The sequence below is a fragment of the Camellia sinensis genome, chromosome 2, assembly GCF_055761805.1.
Source record: "Camellia sinensis isolate YWXY chromosome 2, ASM5576180v1, whole genome shotgun sequence".
Taxonomy (NCBI): Eukaryota; Viridiplantae; Streptophyta; class Magnoliopsida; order Ericales; family Theaceae; genus Camellia; species Camellia sinensis.
Genome location: NC_138962.1, coordinates 194,783,972 through 194,791,205, shown reverse-complemented (window position 1 = coordinate 194,791,205; position 7,234 = coordinate 194,783,972).

Below are 7,234 nucleotides of genomic sequence, written 5' to 3'. Positions count from 1 at the left end.
TCAAATGCACCTGTGCTATCAAAGTTGCAACAGACTTAAGCAGTTCTACCTAAGAGCACAATCTTCAATACCAATTTTACTTAGCTCCAGGTGAGGGCAAACAATTGTTTTTTAGAACCAACCTGAACCTAAGTAAGACCCTCTTCCTTTCATTACGAAATCAAGCACAACCATGTAACATATTTGTTAACCAGACCGAGCATCTGTTTGGCCCTAAGGTCCCAACAGTGCTCGGCCGGGGGCAAACAGTACAGAACCAGACCGAGCATATGTTTGACCCCGAGGTCCCAACAGTGCTCAGTCGGGGGCAAGTAGTACAGAACTAGACGGAGCATCTATTCCAAGCAGTACAGAACCAGACCGAGCATCTGTTTGGCCTCGAGGTCCCAACAGTGCTCGGCCGGGAGCAAACAGTACAGAAAACATTCAGACATAGAAGCCATACAACATCAGATTACAAATTCAAAAGGAAAATCCCATCATCCAACAAAAGGCACAGATGACCTCATAGCCAACAACAAAGAAAAGAAAAGAACAAAGAAAAATAAGCTCAGACCGAGCCACAGTACATCAAAATAGAAAAGCAAAAACTTCAATTCCTTTCAGAGAAAACTTTAGCTTTCATTAACAGAGGGAACCTCAGGAGTAGTGTCCACAATCTTGTCCAGGCCGCCTTGGGGAGGACAAGTAGAGGCAGCTTCAACTCCCTGAGAAGTGGAAGCTTCCTTAACCACGTCTCCCACAGCTTCAATCTCTAGGGTTCCACCCCCTTCAACGTTCACTGTTTCAATGGCAACATCATTGTCCTGAGTCTTGTTTGCAGAATCAATTTCTGGGAAACTTCAGTCGGAAGAACAGCAGGGGTGGAGACAATCTTTGAACCCAAGGATCTTGAGGGAACTGGGACATCCCGAAACAGGGGAGAGCCTTCAAGAACCAGGGCAGCAGCTAGAGCGTTCGACCAACCCTTCAGGAAGAGCTTATTTCGCAGCACCAGCACCTCCTCCTTATAAGCAGCCCCAGCCTCATCCCAACCTTGTCAACACAGAACGCTTGGCAGCCATCACCGCAATAACGGCCTCCAGCTCGGCCATTTTTCCTTCAAGTTGAGCCTGCGCCCCAATAGCAACCTCCTTTGATTTTTCAACTGAAACAACAATCTTGTTCAAACGGAATGCCTCACTTTCGGCAGTTCGGCGTCCTTCTTTCTCAGCCTCCAGGCTTACCATCAGTCTCTCAGCGTTCATAGTGGCCTCCAGCATGGCCTTTTTTAGTTCTTCAGCGCGGGTGATGGACAGATACATCCTCTGAATACACTGCAACGGATTACAAAGTATTAAAAGAAAGAAGCAGTAGCATAACACTAAAAGCAAGCAAAATAAGAAAGCACTTACAACAATCATTATCTGAAGGGTCTCCTTCAGAACAGGAATATCGCGAGGACCGTTATGATCAGCCATGTCCACCGGCATCAACAGTCTTAGTCAAATCAAAACCAAAATCTTGGGAAGCAACAATCGAATCAGAGATAGAAATGGGCCTGCCTTGATGTAGCTTCGGTGGTCCCCATTTCTCAAGTGCTTCGCCCTCAATAGGATCTTCAGAAGCTTCCCCCATCACTGCCTTGCCAGTTTCTCTTCTCATCTTTTTTGCCCTCACAGCAACCGAATCGGATAGGGGTGAGCATGGTCCGGATTGGACCGGATTGGGATAAAACCAGGACCAATCCGTTATTTACGGTTCCTAAAAAATTGGAACCAATCCAATCCGTTTAAATCATGGAACCAATCCGAACCAATCCATTTAAATACGGATTGGATCGGTTTAGGACCACGGATTCACATAATTAAATAACAAAAATATATATATAACACTTGAATTTCATAAAAATATAAACATAGCGCTATATTAGTTCCATAATAGCAACATGTTTTTCTATAATAACGACATACTGTTCTAGAATTTAAACAACCATAAGAAAACTGGTTTCACCATAAGTATTTAGACCATTGCAAATTAAAACTTAAAACTAACAAACAAAAGTAATAAAAGAAGATATTATACGATTTTAGGTTTGCGTTTAGATTTTACATAGAATAAGAAAAGATACTATGGGGGAGGATGTATAATAAAAATATAGACTATTTGTATACGGTCCGGATCGGTTCTAATCCAGAACCGTGGGATTCAATCCGGAACCAATCCGTAAACTACGGATTTTTAATTATTCAATCCGGAACCGAACCACGGATTCAAAAAACCAATCCAAACCTATCGGATTGGACTGGACTGGATCGGATTACGGATTTCACGGATTCCTTGCTCAGCCCTAGAATCGGAGGGCTCGACAGTAGCAGTGTGAGTTCCAAAAGCTCTCACCTCCAATTTTACATCCATGAGGCTCTTCGCCTCGGCCTTCAACAAAGCGGTCTCCAAAGTATTAGAGGCACCAAAAGCCTCAGCCTCCAAATCCACTAGCACTCTCCTCTTTGACACGAACCCATCCCCTGCAAAATTGGGGACAAGAGAGGGTGTCCTTTTAGGCAATACACCCTGGCTTCGACGGCGATTCGTAACCAGAGGAGTGAGGGATGTGTCAGTCTCAGTATCAAAATCTAGAAGGGATGCAGCGAGCCTCACCTTCTTTGGAATGACAGAGTGGTAAGTCGCTTGGTAATCCAACAACTCTGGTGCGGACCTCTTCTTGTACCTCAGAACGACTTTGATGGCCTCAGCGTTCTCCCGATTCGGCTTTCACTCAAAACAAGAAGCCTCTGCAAAAAAGAAGTACCACATTAAAACAACATCCAAAACAAATGCAAGAAATACGAAAGACACTGGAGGAAGGATTCGAACCTGGGTAGCCATGCTTTAGAGAGGCATCCGTTCGGACTGAAACTCGGTCCCTGCGGGAAACTCCCAATTGCCATCAACTTGCAGAAAATCATCATTGTGCTTGTCTGAATTAGGCAAACCAGTCACCAGATGACAGTCGATCGAACGAACACGCAGGTAGTACGTGCTATAATCCTTGTTATGAGAAAGAGTGTAGCAGCCCAAAATGTCCCAAATATCGAGATTCAAGCCCAACCGTTTCTTGAGAGCGGACACAACATAGACGACACGAAACAGGTTAACAGATACTTGCATTGGGGTGAGTTGAACCTGGTGCAGAAATCGACGCACCAAAGGGTCGAGAGGAAAACGAACCCCTCCCTCGACGATGGATGCAACTGTAAAAGCGGCAGTATTCCTAGTGCCCATACGCTTGGCATTGACCTTTGCCAGCAAAAGGGTCACGTCATCGAGGATATTGTAATCACGACGAAACATGGCCATGGCCTCAGGAATATCAACTAATGAGCGAAACTTTCCCATCAAACCGAACCCAGTGGTACAGGGGTAGAACTCAGATAACAAGATATAGAACACAACGGCGCGAGGGCCAGACAAGATGATTAAAACAGAAAAAGACAAGAGAAGAAGGATCACAAGAGAACTTACAGAGATCAGAGTAGCGGTAGCGAACGGGCGGAGCTGAAGCAAGACCGGCAGTGGAAAGTCTGAGCAGAGAACCAACGAGACTGGTTCAGAGCATCGAAAAATGTTTTTTTTCTTTGAAACTCTCCAGAAGAATGAAAAAGCAAATAAAGGGATTTGGATTGATAGCCCAGAGCATTTATTGCACTAGTCGGCGTGAAGGTACACAAAGCACGACCTTCGATATGGAATCGATGCACTATCTTTACACGCCTATCCCACGTCGCCACGTGTCACAACAAAAGGACGCATGCAAGGGTTGTGTGTCAGGATTGAATCGCCACCAAGGCCGAATTGAAGCAGAACCAAAGCGACGCGACGCTTGGAGAGCAGAACAATAGCTCTCCCCAAGGGAAACCTTAGCACGAGCTAGGGGGCAAATGAATGGGCTGAATATAAAATGGGTCGAATCCAAGCCTTGGGTCGGCCCAATCCACTAAAGCCCAAATCTAAGTGGGTTAGATGAATATATGTGCAAGCCAATTGAGCCCAACTCCATGATCAACAGTCTACCCAAGTCCTCAAATACTTGGGCCCAACCCGCAGTGGAAAGGCTAGTCCAGCTGCGATGCTGGGCTGGGCCAAGCTGTAAGACCTAATCTATGGGCCGAACTAAAGTGGGCCGAGCCCATACAAAGATATCCGAATGGACCAGCCCATCCCAACAGAAGCCTTGTCTAGGGCCGAGCTGGGGCACGAAGGCACAGAGCTGAGGGAACCTCACAGAGAAACGTGGAAGCCATGAGGATATACATGTGCAAGTTGCCACCTCAACTGGTCCCCAACACCTAGAATCACGAAAGCAGTTAAACCAAAGAAATGTGGTTTGTTATCAGCATGACTACAATGAGTATAACCACCTCTTGACAACTACCAGATGGTCCCCCACGGAGAGCCATGCTAAAAGGAAACCTAGCAGCACCAAAGCTCTATGAAACCATCTTGAGAAACAAGCAAAGAACCCTATATATACTACATAAACTTCACATTGAAGGTAACTGAACTGATTCAAACTGAACCTTACTTACTTACAAACTCAACTCTTTACACTTCTTCTCCGATCACTGATTCCCACACCGGAGGAGTTATTCGGCCAACCCCGGCCAGGCAGCTCTTACGGTGTTTCTTGTGGCAGGAACCTCAATCTTTGGATAGTCCAACCGAGTGTGGAGTCCCGATCCACTTTCATCTAGTGCGGAATCCGGTACGCACGAAAAGTATCCATATTGGTTTGTTCTGTTTGTGTGTTTGTGTAAGAAGTAAACAAGTTTCGTCACTTAAGGTTCAAAATCTTATTCCACTGAACGTGATAGAACAGATGTTAACTCACTTGTTAACTGTGATAGTAAGTTAACAAAGAACAAGGACAGAGAGGGTAAGAGGATGAGGTAGGGGCTGTACGTGCGTGAGGCCATGTAATTTTGTAGTATTTTATTATTTTTACTTACGTTATACTTTTATACATATTTAAATGAACCCAATTCTTATTTACACGCCTATCCCACGTCGCCACGTGTCACAACAAAAGGACGCATGCAAGGGTTGTGTGTCAGGATTGAATCGCCACCAAGGCCGAATTGAAGCAGAACCAAAGCGACGCGACGCTTGGAGAGCAGAACAATAGCTCTCCCCAAGGGAAACCTTAGCACGAGCTAGGGGGCAAATGAATGGGCTGAATATAAAATGGGTCGAATCCAAGCCTTGGGTCGGCCCAATCCACTAAAGCCCAAATCTAAGTGGGTTAGATGAATATATGTGCAAGCCAATTGAGCCCAACTCCATGATCAACAGTCTACCCAAGTCCTCAAATACTTGGGCCCAACCCGCAGTGGAAAGGCTAGTCCAGCTGCGATGCTGGGCTGGGCCAAGATGCAAGACCTAATCTATGGGCCGAACTAAAGTGGGCCGAGCCCATACAAAGATATCCGAATGGACCAGCCCATCCCAACAGAAGCCTTGTCTAGGGCCGAGCTGGGGCACGAAGGCACAGAGCTGAGGGAACCTCACAGAGAAACGTGGAAGCCATAAGGATATACATGTGCAAGTTGCCACCTCAACTGGTCCCCAACACCTAGAATCACGAAAGCAGTTAAACCAAAGAAATGTGGTTTGTTATCAGCATGACTACAATGAGTATAACCACCTCTTGACAACTACCAGATGGTCCCCCACGGAGAGCCATGCTAAAAGGAAACCTAGCAGCACCAAAGCTCTATGAAACCATCTTGAGAAACAAGCAAAGAACCCTATATATACTACATAAACTTCACATTGAAGGTAACTGAACTGATTCAAACTGAACCTTACTTACTTACAAACTCAACTCTTTACACTTCTTCTCCGATCACTGATTCCCACACCGGAGGAGTTATTCGGCCAACCCCGGCCAGGCAGCTCTTACGGTGTTTCTTGTGGCAGGAACCTCAATCTTTGGATAGTCCAACCGAGTGTGGAGTCCCAATCCACTTTCATCTAGTGCGGAATCCGGTACGCACGAAAAGTATCCATATTGGTTTGTTCTGTTTGTGTGTTTGTGTAAGAAGTAAACAAGTTTCGTCACTTAAGGTTCAAAATCTTATTCCACTGAACGTGATAGAACAGATGTTAACTCACTTGTTAACTGTGATAGTAAGTTAACAAAGAACAAGGACAGAGAGGGTAAGAGGATGAGGTAGGGGCTGTACGTGCGTGAGGCCATGTAATTTTGTAGTATTTTATTATTTTTACTTACGTTATACTTTTATACATATTTAAATGAACCCAATTCTTATTTAAATTACTATAACATCTTTAGTGAAGCACACGTTCACTCACAAAATCAACAAATAGCACATTTGGCTACACTTTAATTACTTTTTATAAGTTAATACACAATTTTAATATCTCTATTGAAAATGCTCATAAAGAGTCCATTTGTGACCGATGTTAAATTTTTGTGGTAGGATAATTTATTGATACTCCGATGGACACTTTAAGTCACGCTTTAAAGTAAGAAGATAAACCATTCATAACTGTAGTGAGTGATTTAGCCAAGAAGAGGGAGAGAAAGAGAGAAAAAAGAGAGAAGGAGGCGACTAAACATTGTTCAAGTTGAGAGAGATCGAGAGAATGAAAGAATGAATGAATGGAAGAGTGGCTGCATGATAATGGGTCATTTTTTATTTTTTTTTTCTCACTTAACGCACAAAATTGAGCTTTATTTATAGCAATATCATCCTTTAGCCCAATTATTGTTAATAAAATTGATGAAAATAAAAAGCAAAGGAATCAAAGTAAAATTTTAGTAAAAATATAAGGATTAAAGTGAAATTTTATGAAAGTATAAAGATGCTAATGACACAAAAAAAAAAAAAAAATCACATTTTGCGTACACGATTACTTCTAGCGACCTAATGGATGAAATGGTGATATTTCATTTTAACTTTAAAAAGAATTAATTGTCATAATTAAAAATAGAAAAATTAAATTAAATTATAATGGAAGTTTAAGGAAGCTAAATGTAATTTATCTCTCTTTTCATTAATTAGGGTTCATTTGGGATGCAGATTAGTTTTTTTGACTTTTTTTAATTTGGGATTAAAAAGTTTTATTTGGGATAAATTTTTTAATTTTTTTAACTTTTATAAGAGAAAAAATAAAATGATTATAATTTAAATATGATATTTTATTATATTAAATTAAAAAATTTATTTTA